Below are 19,429 nucleotides of genomic sequence, written 5' to 3' on the forward strand. Positions count from 1 at the left end.
CTCCATAGTGGCTGTACCAATTTACATTCATAAGGGCAGGGGCTAATTCTAATTAAGCATCAAACTTCTTTCTTTGAAACTCTATACTTTCTAGTAGATATGCAGTAAACAAGGTTAGGCATGGTGTATCCATCCAGTTGCTTTGTTAACTAAAGGAAACTTCTGGGGATTTTGTAGCTGCAGCCTAGTGGGTGAATCACTGAAAAACAGCCCCCCGACGCCCCAGACTTCTGCCTGGAGCTCCTTTAAAGAGGGAGGTACTGCGCCAAGGAGGAATTAAGATTCTGCCACCAGGAGAAACTTACCCAGACTGGGCCCGGGGCAGGGTCTACATCAGGGCAGGTACCTACGTCAGATGCTGTTGCAGAAGGGCCATTTGTGTGTAGTGGGTCTGGATGTTGGCTGTGGGGTGGGCCCTGGCTGGGACACTGTACGAGCAGGACACTGAGGAGGCAGAATTAAGTTTCCTGCTCTGTTCTCCAGGTTTTGTAGGTCTGAATAGCAGATGACAGATGCTCTGCAGTGGTCCAACCATCTCCGTGCCTCCTTTCCTACTTGTCTGTGAGCTTCTCAAGCACAAGGGCCCTGTCCTTCTCTCAGGATCCCCTGCATATAGAACAGTGGTACCCAAATGGGCCATAAATGTTTGGGAGCTTGCTGGTTGCTGACTAGGAGGGTGGTCCTAGAAGTACTTCTAAGGAAAACACTCTACTTCACATTTCGTTTTTTTTATTTTTTTGGCTATGTTGGGTCATCGTTGCTGCGTGCGGGCTTTCTCTAATTGCGGCGAGCAGGGTCTACTCTTTGTTGTGGTTCATGGGCTTCTCGTTGTAGTGGCTTCTCTTGTTTTGGAGCACGGGCTCTAGGCGTGCGGGCTTCAGTAGTAGCAGCACATGGGCTTAGTAGCTGCGGCATGCAGGCCCTAGAGTGCGCGGGCTTCAATAGTTGTGGCACGTAGGTTCAGTAGTTGCGGCATGTGGGCTTAGTTGCTCCACGGCACGTGGGATCTTTGCGGACTAGGGATCGAACCCGTGTCCCCTGCATTGGCAGGAGGATTCATTTTTCAAAATTTTTATTTATTTATTTATTTTTGGCTGTGTTGGATCTTCGTTTCTGTGTGAGGGCTTTCTCCAGTTGCGGCGAGTGGGGGCCACTCTTCATCGCAGTGTGCAGGCCTCTCACTGTCACGGCCTCTCCCGTTGGGGAGCACAGGCTCCAGACGCGCAGGCTCAGTAGTTGTGGCTCACAGGCCTAGCCGGCTCCGCGGCACGTGGGATCTTCCCAGACCAGGGCTCGAACCCGTGTCCCCTGCATTGGCAGGCAGATTCTTAACCACTGCACCACCAGGGAAGCCCGGCAGGAGGATTCTTAACCACTGTGCAACCAGGGAAGTCCCACATTTCTTTTATTGTGTTAGAATACTCGTAAAATTTACCATCTTACCCATTTTTTTTTTCCAACAGTACATAGCTCTTTTCTTTATTTACACTTCACTATAAATACATGAGACATGATTTGAGCTATGTTGTTAAAGGCTATAGTGTGGAGTGCAGGCCAAAGGGGGTTGGGTGGAAGGATTAAGGAGATACTTTCAGTCGTTTGGGTGAGAGCTGATGGTGGCTTGGGCAGGATGGTAGCAGAGGAGGTTGAGAGAGGAGATCAGGTTCTGGATACATTTTGAAGGTACAGGCAGTAGATTTGTCTGCAGACTGGATGTAGTGTGAAAGAAAGTAGTCAAGGATGATGCCATGTTCTAGAATATCAGCTGTATAGCAGACCTCAGAGAATAACCAGTCCAGATCACAGCAGGAGGATGGAGATGTGAAGGGCATCGGTTTCCAAATGGGTTGAACATTTGGACTATCTCAGAGTTCGATATTTGAAAATTGTATTAGTAGGTACGTAACAGATATAGTGGAGTGTGTAAAAAATTAAGAATAGATACGTTGGAAACAAACCAATAAACAAACCAGGCAATTATTGATCTCAGAAAAAACAGTAAGTATGTAAGAAAGGTATAAACTTAGCTTTGCAGGAAACAATATTTTTATGGTATTAATAATGTAAACACAGACTGCTTGATTTAGCAAAAAACTGAGATATAACTCTACTGGAAGGATGAGGGCAGGAGAAAAGGTACAAAGAACTAAATAAATCCTTATTTACCATAACAGCTAGTCAACAGATGAAGTAGAAAATTGTCAGATCAAGAAATAGGATTATGAACACATTAATCAGGCATGGAGGCAAACAGAGAGAAAATTACTAAAAATAATCGAAAATGGTAGCCTATAGGCATCTTACCTATTTTAACATGTAAAGTTTAATGGTCTTAAATACATTCACATTGTTGTGCAGCCATCACTACCATCCATCCCCATAAATCTTTTCATCTTGTGAATCTGAAACTTTATGCCCATTAAGCAACATCTGCCCATTCTCTGCTCGTCCCAACCCCTGGTAACCACCATACAATTTGTGTCTTTATGATTTTGACTACTCTAGATATGTCACATAAGTGGAATCAAACATTATTTGTCTTTTTGTGACTGACTTAGTTCATTTAACATAAATGTCCTCAAGGTTCAACCACGTAGTCATATGTGTCAGGATTTCTTTCGTTTTTAAGGCTCAATAATATTCTATTATATGGGGAATTCTCTGGTGGTCCAGTGGTTAGGACTCTGCACTTGCACTGCTGGGGGCCCGGGTTCAGTCCCTGGTTGGGGAACTAAGATCCCGCCAGCCGCGCAGCACAGCCAAAAAAAAAAAAAAAAAAAAAATTCCTTTTTATGCATATACTGCGTTTTGCCTATCCATTCATTTAGTGATGGACACTTGGGTTACTTCCATGTTTTAGCTATTGTGAGTAATGCTGCTGTGAACATGGGTGTAAAAATATCTCTTAAAAACCTGCTTTTAGTTCTTTTGGGTATATACGCAGTAGTGGGATTGCTAGATCATATGGTAATCCTACTTTTAATTGTTTGAGGAACTGCCACACTGTTTTCCACAGTGGCTGTAGCTTTTGCATTCCCACCGATAGTGCACAAGGTTTCCAATTTCTCCATGTACTTTCTGACATTTGTTTTCTGTTTATTTGATAGTAGCCATCACAGTGGATGTAAGGTGATATCTCATTGTAGTTTTGATTTACATTTAATTCTGATTAGTGATGTTGAGCATCTTTTCATGTGTTTCTTGGCCATTTGTGTATCATCTATGTAGAAATGTTTATTCAAGTCCTTTGTCCATTTTTGAATCAATTATTTTGTTGTTGAGTTTAGGAGTTCTTCATATATTCTGGATATTAATTCCTTATCAGATATATGTTACAAATACTTTCTCCCATTCTGTGGGTTGCCTTTTTACTCTGTGGATAGTGTCTTTTTCTCAATTTTTCTTGAAATTTTATTTCAAGAAATAAATAAAATTATTTATTTCTTTTATTGAAGTAAATACTTTTTATTGAAAATATAATTGACAGTTTTATTGAAATGTAATCGACATACAGTTTTATTGAAATATAATCGACATACAGCACTATGTAAGTTTAAATTGTACAGCACTGACTCTCACATCTTGTGAAATGATTACCATAATAAGTTTAATGTCCATCATCCATACAGATTTAAAGAAAAGGAAAAAAATGGTTTTTCCTTGTGATGATCTACTCTTTTAAAAATTTCCACACATACTATAAAGCAGTGTTAACTGTAGTTATCAAGTTGTACATTACATCCCCAGTACTGATTTATCTTATAACTGGGAGTTTGTACCTTTTGACCACTTTCATCCAATTCCTCCACACCCAACTTCTGGTAACCACAAATCTGATCTTTTTCTCTATGAGTTTTTTTTTTTTAAAGATTCCACATATAAGTGAGATTATACAGTATTTGTCTTTCTCTGACTGACTTATTTCACTTAGCATAATGCCCTCAAGGTCCATCCATGTTGTTGCAAATCTCAAGATTTCCTTCCTTGGGCTTCCCTGGTGGCGCAGTGGTTAAGAATCCGCCTGCCAATGCAGGAGACACGGGTTCAAGTACTGGTCTGGGAAGATCCCACATGCCGCGGAGCAACTAAGCCTGTGCGCCACAACTACTGAGCCTGCGCTCTAGAGCCTTTGAGCCACAACTACTGAAGCCCGTGAGCCGAGAGCCCGTGCTCCGCCACAAGAGAAGCCACCGCAATGAGAAGCCTGCACATCACAACGAAGACCCAACGCAGCCAAAAATAAATAAATTAAAAAAAAAAAAAAAAAAAAAGATTTCCTTCCTTTTTATGGCTGAATAATATTCCACTGTGTATATACCACTACTTCTTTATCCATTCATCTGTTGATGGACACTTAGGTTGTATACATGTCTTGGCTATTGTAAATAATGCCGCAGTGGACATGGGGGTGCAAATATCTCTGTGACATAGTATTTCATTTCCTTTGTATATATTCCCAGAAATAGTATAGCTGAATCATATAGTATTTCTATTTTTAATTTTTTGGGCAACCTCCATATTTTTTTCCATAGTGGCTGTACCAATTTACCCTGCCACCGGCAGTACACAAGGGTTCCCTTTTCTCCACATCCTTGACAGCATTTGTTATCTTTGTCTTTTTGATGATAGCCATTCTACCAGGTATAAAGTGATATCTTGTTGTTTTGATTTGCATTTCCCTGATGATTAGTGATGTTGAGTACCTTTTCCTATACCTGTTGGCCATTTTTATATCTTCTTTGGAAAAATGTTAATTCATGTCCTTTGCCCATTTTTTAATTGGATTATAATGACCCTTGAACAACACAGGTTTGAACTATAAATGTCCACTTATGCATGGGTTTTTGTCAATGGTAAATACAGTGCTGCATAATCTGTGGTTGGTTGAATCCTCAGATGTGGAACTGAGGAGAAGGAAGGCTGACTATAAAGTTAAACTCGGATTTTTGACTGCTCGGAGAGTTGATGCCCCTAATGCCCATGTTGCTCAAGGGTCAACTGTATTTGTTTTATTTTGGTTTTGCTATTGAGTTGTGTGAGTTATTTGTATATTTCAGATTTAGTCCCTTATCAGATATATGAATTGCAGATATTTTTTTCCGATTCTGTAGTGTCATTTTATTTTGTTGATCATTTCTTTTGTTGTGCAGAAGCTTTTCAGTTTGTAGTTTCACTTGTTTGTTTTGATGTATTTCACTTGCTTTAGGTGTCACATCCAAACAATCATTGCCAAGACCCATGTCAAGGAGCTTTTTTCCTATTTTCTTCTAAGAGTTTTATGGTTTTCAGTCTTACAATTTAAGTCTTTTTTTTAAGTTTTAAATTCCTTTTCTTTTTTTTAATTGAAGTATAGTTGATTTACAATATGCTGTTAATTTCTGCTGTACAGCAAAGTGATTCAGTTACACATATATCTACATTATTTTTATTTTTATTTTTTTAAATTAATTTTTAAAAATATTTATTTAATTTATTTAATTAATTAATTTTTTTGGCTGTGTCACGTCTTAGTTGCGGCACGTGGGATCTTTGTTGAGGCATGTGGGATCTTTTTCATTGTGGTGCGTGGGCTCTTCATTGCACTGTTCGGGCTTCTTTCTAGTTGTAGCGTGCGGGTTTCCTCTCTAGTTGTGACGCGTGGGCTTAGTTGCCCCACAGCATGTTAGGATCTTAGTTTCCCAACCAGGGATCGAACACGCGTCCCCTGCATTGGAAGGTGAATTGTTTACCACTGGACCACAGGAGAAGTCCCTACATTCTTTTTAATATTCTTTTCCATTATGATTTATCATGGGATATTAAATATAGTCCCCTGTGCTATACAGTATGACCTTGTTGTTTATCCATTCTATATACAATAGTTTGCATCTGCTAACCCCAAACTCCCACTCCATCCCTCCCTTACCCCCTTTCCCCTTGGCAAGTACAGGTCTGTTCTCTATGTCTGTGAGTCTGTTTCTGTTTCCTAGATAGGTTCATTTGTGTCATATTTTAGATTCCACATATAAGTGATATTATATGGTATTTGTCTTTCTCTTTCTGACTTACTTCACTTAGTATGATAATCTCTAGTTACATTCATGTTGCTGCAAATGGCATTATTTCATTCTTTTTTTATGGCTGAGTAGTATTCCATTGTTCATAGGTACCTCATCTTCTTTATCCGTCCCTCTGTCAGTGGACATTTAGGTTATTTCCATGTCTTGGCTATCGTGACTAGTGCTGCTGTGAACATAGGGGTGTATGTATCTTTTTGAATTATAGTTTTGTCCAGATATATGCCCAGGAGTGGGATTGCTGGATCATATGGCAACTCTATTTTTAGTTTTTTTTGAGGAACCTCCATACTGTTCTCCATAATGGCTGCACCAACTTACATTCCCACCAACAGTGTAGGAGGGTTCCCTTTTCTCCACACCCTTTCCAGCATTTGTCATTTGGTCTTAAAATTTTAAGTCTTTAATCCATTTTGAGTTAATTTTTGTGAGTGGTATGAGATAGGGGTCTAGTTTTATTCTTTTATGCGTGAATTTTCAATTTTCCCACCATCGTTGTATTGAAGAGACTATCTTCTCCGCTGAGTATTCTTGGCTCCCTTAATAAATACTAGTTGACTGTGTATGAATGGGTTTATTTTCTAACAAATAGGCTCTCAATTCTATTCCATTGGTATATGTGTCTGTTTTTATGCCAGCACCAAACTGTTTTGATGACTATAGCTTTATAATATAGCTTGAAATCAGGAATGATGCCTCCTGCTTTGTTCTTCTTGGTCAGGATTGTTTTGGCTCTTTGGGGTCTTTTGTGGTTCCATATAAAATTTAGAATTATTATTTCTACTTCTGTTAAAAAATGCCATTGGAATCTTGATAGAGATTGTACTGAATAGTTGGCTTGGGTAGTATGGATGTTTTAACAGTATTAATTCTTCCAATCCAGAGGCATGGCATGCCTTTCCATTTATTTGTGTCTTCTTTAGTTTCTTTTATCAACATCTTATAGTTTTCAGCATAGAGATTTTTCATTTCCTTGCATAAATTTATTCCCAAGTATTTATTGTTTTTGATGCTATTGTAAATGGGATTATTTTCTTGATTTCTTTTTCAGATAATTCGTTGTTAGTGTACTGAAACACCACTGATTTTTATTTATTTATTTTTGGGTCTTTGTTGCTGTGAGTGTGCTTTCTCTAGTTGCAGCGAGCAGGGGCTACTCCTTGCTGTGGTGTGCAGGCTTCTCACTGCGGTGGCTTCTCTTATTGTGGAACATGGACTCTAGGAGTGCAGGCTTCAGTAGTTGTGGCTCGCAGGCTCTAGAGCGCAGTCTCAGTAGTTGTAGCACATGGTGTGTTTCAAATACTACTGAAAATATGGGTTCTGAGCATTTTCCTGGTACTGGGTCCAACAGGAAACTGCCTTGTGGTCACCTCTCCGCTGGACCCGGGGCTATTCTTCCTCATTTTTTCTTTCTTTTCTCCTCAGACTTGTAGGAGGTGTTCCACAACATGAAAAGCAGAAGTATGAGAGGGATGAGAAAGTAGGGGGTGTAGACAGATATAAGGAATAGTCGTTCGTGGAAAGTCTTAGGTCCTTGTCCTCTGAAACAACCGGCTTTGGAGAAATCCTCGAGTAGAAATGTGAAGAGGATTAGAATCAGAGTTGTCATGGTGTGAACCGAGTAGATGATTGCAGGGGTGTGGATCCACCTGCAGCCTTCTTTGAAGAAGGCATATGTTGCAATGGGAAAGAAGGGGAGCTGAAACACAAGCTCCCAAAACAGGAAGGACTTAAACCACACCGGGGGGTTCTGTAGCAGGGGGTCTTTGAAATCCTGAGAAACCACTGCCGCAGGTTTCTCAGCTCCACCGGGATCTCAGAGATCACGCAGCACCACCGCCTGCAGGTCCACGAGCAGGGTGAAGGGGATGTAGGAGAGGAAGTAGAGACCCAGCAGCCACTCCAGGCCACACCAGGCACCCAGAGGCCCCATCATCCATCAGTTGGGCAGAGCGGGAGCCGAGACTTTTCTTTTTTTTTATGGTTTCCAACCCCTCCCTCCCTCCCTTCCTTCCTTCCTTCCTTCCTTCCTTCCTTCCTTCCTTCCTTCCTTCCTTCTTTCCTTCCTTCCTTCCTTCCTTCCTATTCATTCATTCTGCTGTGCTGGGCCTTAGTTGCAGCATGTGGGATCTTCATTGCTGCACACAGGATCTTTAGTTACGGCACGTGGGATCTTTTAGTTATGGCATGCAAACTGTTACTTGTGGCATGTGGGATCTAGTTCCCTGACCAGGGATCAAACCCAGGCCCCCGGCATTGGGAGTGTGGAGTCTTAGACACTGGACCACCAGGGAAGTCCCCCTTTTTGATTCTGATGCCTTTTACTTATTTTTCTTGCCTAATTGCTCTGGATGGGACTTTCAATACTGTGTTGAGTAGGAGTGCTGAGGGTGGGCACCATTGTCTTGTCTGACAATGAGTTTGGGAATGTTCCCACCTCTTCAATTTTTTAGAAGAGTTTGAGAAAAATTGATGTTAATTTTTCTTTAAATGTTTGGTAGAATTCACCAGTGAAGCCATCTGGTCCTGGGCCTTTCTTCATTGGGAGATTTTTGCTTACTGATTCAGTCTGCTTGCTAGTAATTGATCTGCTCCAATTTCTTCCTGATTCAGTCTTGGTAGCTTGTATGTTTCTAGAAATTTATCCATTTATTCTAGGTTGTCCAACCTGCTGGCATATAATCGTTCATTGTGGTCTCTTATTTCTATAGAATTGGTAGTAATCTCCCCACTTTAATTTCTGATTTTACTAACTTGAGTCTTCTCTCTTTTTTAGTCTATCTAGCTAAAGTTTTGCAAATTTCTTGATATTTTCAAAGAACTAACTTATCATTCCATTGATTTTCTGTATTATTTTTCTATTCTCCATTTCATCTATATCTACTCTTATCTTTATTATTTCCTTTCTTCTGCTAGTTTTGGGTTTAGTTTGTTTTTTTTCTAGTTACTTAAATTATAAAGTTAGGTTGTTGATTTGAGATCTTTCTTGGTTTTCAGTGTAAGTGTTTATAGCTAAAAAATTTCCCCTTAGGGAATTTCCTTGTGGTCCAGTGGTTAGGACTCAGCGCTTTCACTGCTGAGCGCCTGGTTCAATCCCTGGTCGGGGAACTAAGATCCCACAAGCTGTGTGGCATGAACAACAACAACAAAAATTCCCCTTAGTACCACTTTTGCTGTGTCTCATAAGTTTTGATATGCTGTGTTTTATTTTTATTTATCTTTAGGTATTTCTAATATCCCTTGTGATTTATTTTTTGACTCCTGTTTTTTAAAGTGTATTAATTTCCACAATTTTGTGGACTTTCCAGTTTTCTTTGTACTTCATTTCTAACTTCATCTTATTGTGGTCAGAGAAGATACTTGGTAAGAACTTTATCTTTTTAAAATCTATTGAGACTTAATTTGTGGCCTAACATATGTTCTATCTTGGAAAATGCCCCAGGTGTACTTGAGAAGAATGTATATCATGTTATTATTGGGTGGTTTTCTGTATATGTCTGTTAGGTCTAGTCCTCTATTTCCTTAATTATCTTCTGTCTGGTTGTTCTATCCATTCTTGCAAGTGGGGTATTGATGTCTCCAACTGTTATTGTAGAAATGTCTCTTTCTCCCTTCAATTCTGTCCATTTTTGCTTCCTATATTTTAATGGTTGGTTATTAGGTGCTTAAACATTGTAATTGTTAAAGTTTCTTGCTGTATTGAAACTTTTATTAATATATAATGTCCTTCTTTGTTTTGTAACCTTTTTTGATTTAAAGTCTATTGTGTCTGATGTTAGTATATCCATCCATTCCTGCCCTATTTTTGTTACAATTTGCATGGAATATTTTTTTTATTCTTTCACTTTCAGCATGTTTGTGATTTTGGATCTCAAGTGAGTTTCTTGTAGGTAGCGTATACTTGGATCATGTGTATTCATCCATTCTGTCCATCTCTGTCTTTTGAATGGAGAGTTGAATCCACTTACATTTAAAGTAATTACCGATAGGGAGAGACTTCTGTTATTGTGATATTTGTTTTTTGGTTTCCTATATGTCGTATAGCTTTTTTGTCCTTCATTTGCTGTGTTCCTGTCTTCTTTAGTGTTTAGTTGATTTTTTTTTTAGTGAAATATTTAAATTTCTTCTTTGTATATTCTATAGCTATTTTTTTCCAGTTACCATAGAGATTACATTGAACATAAAGTTATAGTATTCTAATTTGAATTTATAGCAGGTTCATAACATACAAAAACTGGTCCTTTACAGCTCCATCCCCAACCATTTCACTTGTTGATGTCATAAAATTGCATCTTCATACATTGTGTACCCAATGCATAAGTAATCATTCTTTTAAATGTATGTTTCCTAAATTATGTAGAAAACCAAGATTTGGAGTTACAAACCAAAGTTACAGTAACATACTTTTACATTAATAATTTTTTTCTTTAGATGTATTAGTCTCCTAAATCATGTGGAAAACAAAGTACAGTTACAAATCATTTCTATAATAATACTAGCTTTTATTATTACCCATGTATTTACCGTTATTGAAATATTCATTTCTCCATATGGCTTTGAGGTACTGTTTAGGGTCCTTTCATTTCACCTTGGAGGTCTCCCTTGAGCAGCTCTTAGTGGTCACAAATTTCCTCAGCTTTTGTATATCTAGGAATATCTTAATTTCTCCCTCACTTTTGAAAGACAGTTTTGCTGGATAGAGGACTTTTGGTTGACTTTTTAATTTGAGCACTTTGAATATACTGGCCTACTGACTTCTTGCCTCCAGTTGTTTTTTTTTTTTCTATGAGTTTATTTGTTTTTTGAAGTATACTTGACCTACAACACTACAACACAGTGATTTGATATTTCTGTGAATTACAAAATGATAAGTCTAGTTACCATCTATCACCATACAAAGACACTGCATTATTATTGACTATATTCCCCACACTGTACATTTCATCCCCATGACTCATTTATTTTGAAACTGGAAGTTTGTACCTCTTAATTTCTCTTGCCTATTTCACTCATCCCCCACCCTCTCCCCTCTGGCAAGCACCTTTTTGTTTCTGTATCTATGATTCTGTTTCTGTTGTATTATATTTGTTCATCTGTTTTGTTTTCTAGATTCCACATGTAAGTGAAACTGTGCAATATTTGCCTTTCTCTGTCTGACTTACTTCACTTGGCATAATATCTCTAGGCCCACCCATATTGTTGTAGATGGCAAGATTTCATTCTTTTTTATGGCTGATAAAATATTCCATACACACACACAGACCCCACATCTTCTTTATCCAGTCATCCATTGATAGACACTTAGGTTGCTCCATATCTTGGTAGTTGTAAATAATGCTGCAATGAACATAGGGGTGCACATGTATCTTTTTGAATTATTGTTTTTATTTTCTTTGGAAAAATACCCAGAAGTGTAATTGCTGGATTGTATGTTCTATTTTTAATTTTTTGAGGAACCTCCATACTGTTTTCCATAGTGGCTGCACTAATTTACATTCCCACCAACAGTGCACAAGGATTCCCTTATCTCCACATCCTCCAGTTTGATTCTGATTATTTTGCATGTAGCTGTCCAGTTTCCCAACACCATTTATTGAAGAAGCTCTCTTTTCCCCATTGTATATTCTTGATTCCTTTGTCATAGATTAATTGCCCTTGTAAGTGTGGGTTCATCTGGGCTCTCTATTCTGTTCCATTGATCTATGTTTTTTGTGCCATTACCATACTGTTTTGATTACTGTAGTAGCTCTTTGTAGTATAGTTTAAAATCAGGTAGCATAATACCTCTAGCTCTGTTATTCTTTCTCAAGATTGTTTTGGCCACTCAGGATCTTTTGTGTTTCCATACAAATTTTAGAATTATTTATTATAGTTCTATGAAAATGCCACTGATATTTTGATAGGGATTGCATTGAATTTGTAGATTGCCTTAAGGAGTATCGTCACTTTAACAATATTAATCCTTCCAATCCATGAGCACAATATATCTTTTCATTTAAAAAAATTTTTTTTAACTTTTTATTTTATATTGGAGTATAGTTGATTAACAGTATTGTGGTAGTTTCAGGTGTACAGCAAAGTGTTTCAGTTATACATGTATCTAGTCTTTTTCAAATTCTTTTCCCATTTAGCTTGTTACATAATATTGAGCAGAGTTCCCTGTGCAATACAGTAGGTACTTGTTGGTTATCTATTTTAAATAAAGCAGTGTGTACTTGTCAATCCCAAACTCCCTAACTATCCCTTCCCACAACTCTTCCCCCCAGTAACCATAAGTTCCTTCTCTAAGTTTGTGAGTCTGTTTCTGTTTTGTATCATTTCTTTTTAGATTTAGTATATAAGTAATATCATGTGGTATTTGTCTTTCTCTGTCTGATTTACTTCACTCAGTATGACAGTCTCTAGGTCCATCCATGTTGCTGCAAATGGCATTATTTCATTCTTTTAATGGCTGAGTAACTTTCCATTGTATATATGTACCACATCTTCTTTATCCGTTCCTCTGTCAATGGACATTTAGATTGCTTCCATGTCTTGGCTACTGTAAACAGTGCTGCAGTGAACATTGGGGTGCATGTATCCTTTTGTACCATGTTTTCCTCCAGATATATGCCTAGGAGTGGGATTGCAGGATCATATGGTAGCTCTGTTTTTAGTTTTTTAAGGAACCTCCATACTGTTCTCCATAGTGGCTGTACCAATTTACATTCCCACCAACAGTGTAGGAGGGCTCCCTTCTCTCCACACCCTCTCCAGCATTTATGGTTTATGTATTTTTTGATGATAGCCATTTAAAAAAATTTATTTATTTATGTATTTATTTATTTATTTTTGTCTGCATTGGGTCTTCGTTGCCGCACGCAGGCTTTTCTCTAGTTGCGGTGAGTGGGGGCTACTCTTCGTTGAGGTGCACAGGCTTCTCATTGCGGTGGCTTCTCTTGTTGCAGAGCACGGGCTCTAGGTGTGCAGGCTTCAGTAGTTGCAGCACGCAGGCTCAGTAGTTGTGGCTCATGGGCTCTAGAGTGCAGGCTCAGTAGTTGTGGTGCATGGGCGTAGTTGCTCCATGGCATGTGGGATCTTCCCAGACCAGGGCTCATACCTGTGTCCCCTGCATTGGCAGGCGGATTCTTAACCACTGTGCCACCAGGGAAGTCCTGATGATAGCCGTTTTGACTGGTGTGAGGTGATATCTCATTGTAGTTTTGATTTGCATTTCTCTAATAATTAGCGATGTTGAACATCTTTTCATGTGTCTCTTGGCCATCTGTATGTCTTCTTTGAAGAAATGTCTATATAGGTCTTCTGCCCATTTTTTGATTGGGTTGTTTGTTTTGATGATATTAAGCCGCATTAGCTGTTTGTAAATTTTGGAGACTAATCCCTTGTTGGTCACATCATTTGCAAATACTTTCTCCCATTCTCTTGGTTGTCTTTTCATTTTGCTTATGGTTTCCTTTGCTGTGCAAAAGCTTTTAAGTTTAAGTAGGTCCTATTTGTTTATTTTTGCTTTTATTTCCATTACTCTGGGAGATGGATTGAAAAAGATATTGCTGCAATTTATGTCAGAGAGTGTTCTGCCTATGTTTTTCTCTAAGAGTTTTATAGTATCCAGTCTCACATTTAGGTTTTTAATCCACTTTGAGCTTATTTTTGTGTATGGTGTTAAAGAATGTTCTAATTTCATTTTTTTTTTACATGTAGCTGTCCAGTTTTCCCAGCACCATTTATTGAAGAGACTGTCTTTCCACCATTGCATAGTCTTGCCTCCTTTGTTGTAGATTAATTGATCATAGGTGCATGGGTTTATTTCTGGGCTTTCTATCCTGTTCTGTTGATCTATATTTCTGTTTTTGTGTCAGTACCATACTGTTTTGACGACTATAGCTCTGTAGTATAGTCTGAAGCTAGGGAGCCTGATTCCTCCAGCTTTGTTTTTTGTTCTCAAGATTGCTTTGGCTATTCAGGGTCTTTTGTGTCTCCATACAAATTTTAAGATGCTTTTGTTCTAATTCTGTGAAAAATGCCATTGGTAATTTGATAGGGATTGCATTGAATCTGTAGATTGCCATGGGGTAGTATAGTCATTTTCACAATATTGATTCTTCCAATCCAAGAACATGGTATATCTTTCCATCTGTTTGTGTTGTCTTCAATTTCTTTCATCAGTGTCTTATACTTGTCAGAGTATAGGTCTTTTGTCTCCTTATGTAGGTTTATTCCTCGGTATGTTATTATTTTTAATGCGATGGTAAATGGGATTGTTTTTGGAATTTCTCTTTCTGATCTTTCATTGTTAGTGTATAGAAATGCAACAGATTTCTGTGTATTAATTTTGTAACCTGCAACTTTACCAAATTCATTATGAGCTCTAGTAGTTTTCTCGTAGTGTCTTCAGGATTTCCTATGTGTAGTATCATGTCATCTGCAAACAGTTTAACTTCTTCTTTTCCAATTTGAATTCCTTTTATTTCTTTTTCTTCTCTGATTGCCATGGCTAGGACTTCAAAACTATGTTGAATAAAAGTGGCGAGAGTGGACATCCTTGTCTTGTTCCTATCTTAGGAGAAATGCTTTCAGCTTTTCACCATTGAGTGTGATGTTAGCTGTCGGTTTGTCGTATATGGCCTTAATTATGTTGAGGTAGGTTCCCTCTATGCCCACTTTCTGGAGAGTTTTTATCATAAACGAGTGTTGAATTTTGTCAAAAGCTTTTTCTGCATCTATTGAGATGATCATATGGTTTTTATTCTTCAGTTTGTTGATGTGGTGTATCACACTGATTGATTTGCGGATATTGGAAAATCCTTGCATCCCTGGGATAAATCCCACTTGATCATGGTGTATGATCCTTTAAATGAATTGTTGAATTTGGTTTGCTAATATATATATTTTGTAATAAATTTATTTTATTTATTTATTTTGGCTGCGTTGGGTCTTCGTTGCTGCGCGTGGGCTTTCTCTAGTTGTGGTGGGTGGGAGCTACTGTTCGTTGCAGTGTGCGGGCTTCTCATTGCAGTGGCTTCTCTTGTTGTGGAGCACGGGCTCTAGGCACACGGGCTTCAGTAGCTGTGGCACGTGGGCTCAGTAGTTGTGGCACACAGGCCCTAGAGCACAGGATTAGTAGTTGTGGCACATGGGCTTAGTTGCTCCACGGCATGTGGGATCTTCCTGGATCAGGGCTCGAACCCACGTCCCCTGCATTGGCAGGCGGATTCTTAACCACTGTGCCACCAGGGAAGCCCTGGTTTGCTAATATTTTATTGAGGATTATTGCATCTATGTTCATCAGGGATACTGGCCTGTAATTTTCTTTTCTTGTGGTGCTTTATCTGGTTTTGGCATCAGGGTAATGTTGGCCTCATAGAATGAGTTCAGAAGCATTCCTTTCTCTGCCACTTTTGGAATAGCTTAAGAAAGATAGGTATTTGTATGCTAACACATACATATGGAATCTTAAAAAAAAGAAAAGGTTCTTCAGAACTTAGAGGCAGGACAGGAATAAAGACGCAGGCATAGAGAATGGACTTGAGGACACAGGGAGGGGGAAGGGCAAGCTGGGACGAAGTGAGAGAGTGGAATGGACATATATACACTACCAAACGTAAAATAGATAGCTAGTGGGAAGCAGCCGCATAGCACAGGGAGATCAGCTCCATGCTTTGTGTCCACCTAGATGGGTGGGATAGGGAGGGTGGGAGGGAGATGCAAGAGGAAGGAGGTATGTTGATGTATGTATATGTATAGCTGATTCACTTTGTTATACAGCAGAAACTAACACAACATTGTAAAGCAATTATACTCCAATAAAGATGTTAAAATATATATATAAATAAAACAAATAAATAAATAAAAGAAAGAAAGATAGGTATTAATTCTTCTTCAGATGTTTGGTAGACTTGACCTCTGAAGTTGTCTGGTCCTGGACTTTTGTTCGTTGGGAATTTTTTATTACTGAGGCAGTTTTTTACTGGTAATTGATCTGTTCATACTTTGTATTTCTTTGTCATTCAGTCTTGGGAGATTGTATGTTTCTAGGAATTTATCCACTTCTTCTACGTTGTCCATCTCACTGGTGTGTATAGTTAGTAGTAATTGCTTATGATCCTTTGTATTTCTGTGGTGTCAGTTTTAACTTCTTTTTCATTGCTGATTTTATTTCTTTGGGCCTTCTTTCTTTTTTTCTTCATGAGTCTGGCTAAAAGTTTATCAATTTTGTTTATCTTTTCAAACAACCAGCTCTAAGTTTCATTGATCTTTTCTTTCTTTCTCTTTTTCTTTCCCTTTCTTTCTTTCTTTTTGTCTCTATTTCATTCATTTCTGCTCTGATCTTTATGGTTACTTTCCTTCTACTAACATTGGGATTTTTTTGTTTTTCTTTTTCTAGTTCCTTTAGGTGTAAAAAAGTTAGGTTGTTTATTTGAGATTTTTCTTGTTTCCTGATCTGGGCTTGTATCGTTATAAACTTCCTTGTTAACACTGCTTTTGCTGTATCCCATAGATTTTGGATCATTGTGTTTCCATCTTAAGTTTGTCTTCAGATATATTTTGATTTTCTCTTTGATTATCCCAATGACCAATTGGTTGTTTAGTGGCATATTGTTTAGCCTCCACATGTTTGTGTTTTTTTGCAGTTTTTTCTTGTAGTTGACTTCTAGTCTCAGCACTGTGGTCAGAAAAGATGCTTGATATGATTCTAGTCTTTGTAAATGTATTGAGACTTGTTTTATTGGCCTAGCATGTGATCTATCCTAGACAGTGTTCCATGTGCACTTGAAAAGAATGTGTATTCTGCTGCTTTTCAATGGAATGTTTTATATATATACACACACACGCACACATATATATATACTTTACATATATGTGTAAATTTCTTTTTTTTTTTTTTTTTTTTTTAAGGATTTTCTTATTTATTTATTTATTTATTTATTTTTGGCTGTGTTGGGTCTTCGGTTCGTGCGAGGGCTTTCTCCAGTTGCGGCAAGCGGGGGCCACTCTTCATCGCGGTGCGGGGACCGCCCTTCATCGCGGTGCGCGGGCCTTTCTCTATCGCGGCCCCTCCCGTCGCGGGGCACAGGCTCCAGACGCGCAGGCTCAGCAATTGTGGCTCACGGGCCCAGCTGCTCCGTGGCATGTGGGATCTTCCCAGACCAGGGCTCGAACCCGTGTCCCCTGCATTAGCAGGCAGATTCTCAACCACTGCGCCACCAGGGAAGCCCAATATATGTGTAAATTTCATCTGATCTAATGTGTTAAGGCCAATGTTTTCTTTTTTTCTTAACATCTTTATTGGAGTATGATTGCTTTACAATGGTGTGTTAGTTTCTGCTTTATAACAAAGTGAATCAGTTATACATATACATATGTTCCCATATCTCTTCCCTCTTGCGTCTCCCTCCCTCCCACCCTCCCTATCCCACCTCTCTAGGTGGTCACAAAGCACTGAGCTGATCTCCCTGTGCTATGTGGCTGCTTCCCACTAGCTAGCTATTTTATGTTTGGTACTGTATATATGTCCATGCCACTCTCTCACTTTGTCACAGCTTACCCTTCCCCCTCCCCATATCCTCAAGTCCATTCTCTAGTAGGTCTGTGTCTTTATTCCTGTCTTGCCCCTAGGTTCTTCATGACCATTTTTTTTTCTTAGATTCCATATATATGTGTTAGCATACGGTATTTGTTTTTCTCTTTCTGACTTACTTCACTCTGTATGACAGACTCTAGGTCCATCCACCTCACTGCAAATAACTCAATTTCGTTTCTTTTTATGGCTGAGTAATATTCCATTGTATATATGAAGGCCAGTGTTTTCTATTGATTTTCTGTCTGGATGATCTGTCCTTTGATGTAAGTGGAGTGTTAGAGTCCCCTACTATTATTGTGTTACTGTCAATTTCTTTCTGTACATTTGTTGATATTTATGTATTTAGGTGCTCCTATGCTGGGTGCATATATATTTACAATTGTTATATCTTCTTGTTGGATTGATCTTTTTATCATTATGTAATGTCCTTCTCTGTCTCCTGTTACAGTCTTTGTTTTAAAGTCTATTTTGTCTGTTATAAGTATTGTTACTCCAGCTCTCTTTTCATTTCCATTTGCATGGAATACCTTTTTCCATACTCTCACTTTCAGTCTGTGTGTGTCTTTAGACCTGAAGTAAGTCTCTTGTAGGCATCATATATATGGGTCTTGTTTTTTTTTTTTTAAATCCATTCACCCATTCTATACCTTTTGATTGGAGCATTTAGTCCATTTACATAAAGTAATTATTGATAGGCATGTACTTATTGCCATTTTATTAATTGTATTTGGGTTGTTTTTGTAGTTCCTTTTTGTTCCTTTCTTCTTTTGCTCTCTTCCCTTGTGATTTGATGACTGTCTTTAGTGGTCTGCTTAGATTCCTCTTTTTTGGGGGATTTGTGTATCTATTACAGGTCAAACACATTCTAACAACCCTGCATTTTTACTGTTCCCCCCACCTTAATGTTTTTGACATCATATTTTACATCTTTTAATTTTGTGTATCCCTTAACTACTTATTGTGGATATAAATGATTTTACTACTTTTGTCTTTTAAGTTTCCTACTAGCTTTATAAGTGTTTGATCTACTACCTTTACATTTGCTTTTACCAATGAGATTTTTTTTTCCTCTTATAATTTTCATTTTTCTAGTTGTGGTCTTTTCTTTTCCGTTTAGAGAAGTCCCTTTAACATTTCTTGTAAAGCCAGATTTGTGGTGCTGAACTCTTTTAGCTTTCATTTGTCTGCAAAACTCTTTATCTCTCCTTCAAATCTGAATGATAGCCTTGCTGGGTAGAGTATTCTTGGTTGTAGGTTTTTTTTCTTTCATCACTTTGAATGTATTATGCCACTCCTTCTGGCCTGCAAAGTTTCTGCTGAAAAGTCAGCTGACAGTTTTATGGGAGTTCCATTGTATTTAACTGTTTGCTTTTCCTTTGCTTCTTTTAACATTCTCTATCTTTAATTTTTGCCATTTTAATTACAATACGTGTTGGTATGCACTTCTTGGGTTGATCTCATTTGGGACTCTTTCTGCTTCCTGAACCTGAATGTCTGTTTCTGTCCCCAGGTTAGGGAATTTTTTTCAGCTATTATTGCTTCAAATAAGTTTTCTGACTTCTCTTTTCTCTTTCTGGGACCCTTGTAATGTAAATGTTAGTATGCTTGATATTGTCCCAGAGGTCTCTTAAACTGTACTCATTTTTAAAATATTTATTTTATTTATTTTCCTTATTTTTTGGCTGCATCAGGTCTTAGTTGCGGCACACAGGATCTTCGTTGAGGCATGTGGGGTCTTTTGTTAAGGCATGTGGTCTCTTCGTTGTGGTGCTTGGGCTTCTTTCTAGTTGCA

The 19,429-nt window shown here is 38.3% G+C and overlaps 1 pseudogene; it reads right to left on the reverse strand.

Moving 5' to 3' along the window:
- Nucleotides 1-7,455: 7,455 nt before the first annotated feature.
- LOC103013155 (sigma intracellular receptor 2-like) lies at nucleotides 7,456-7,989 on the reverse strand (annotated as a pseudogene).
- Nucleotides 7,990-19,429: the final 11,440 nt, after the last annotated feature.

This window comes from Balaenoptera acutorostrata, chromosome 10, assembly GCF_949987535.1.
Source record: "Balaenoptera acutorostrata chromosome 10, mBalAcu1.1, whole genome shotgun sequence".
NCBI classification, from domain to species: Eukaryota; Metazoa; Chordata; class Mammalia; order Artiodactyla; family Balaenopteridae; genus Balaenoptera; species Balaenoptera acutorostrata.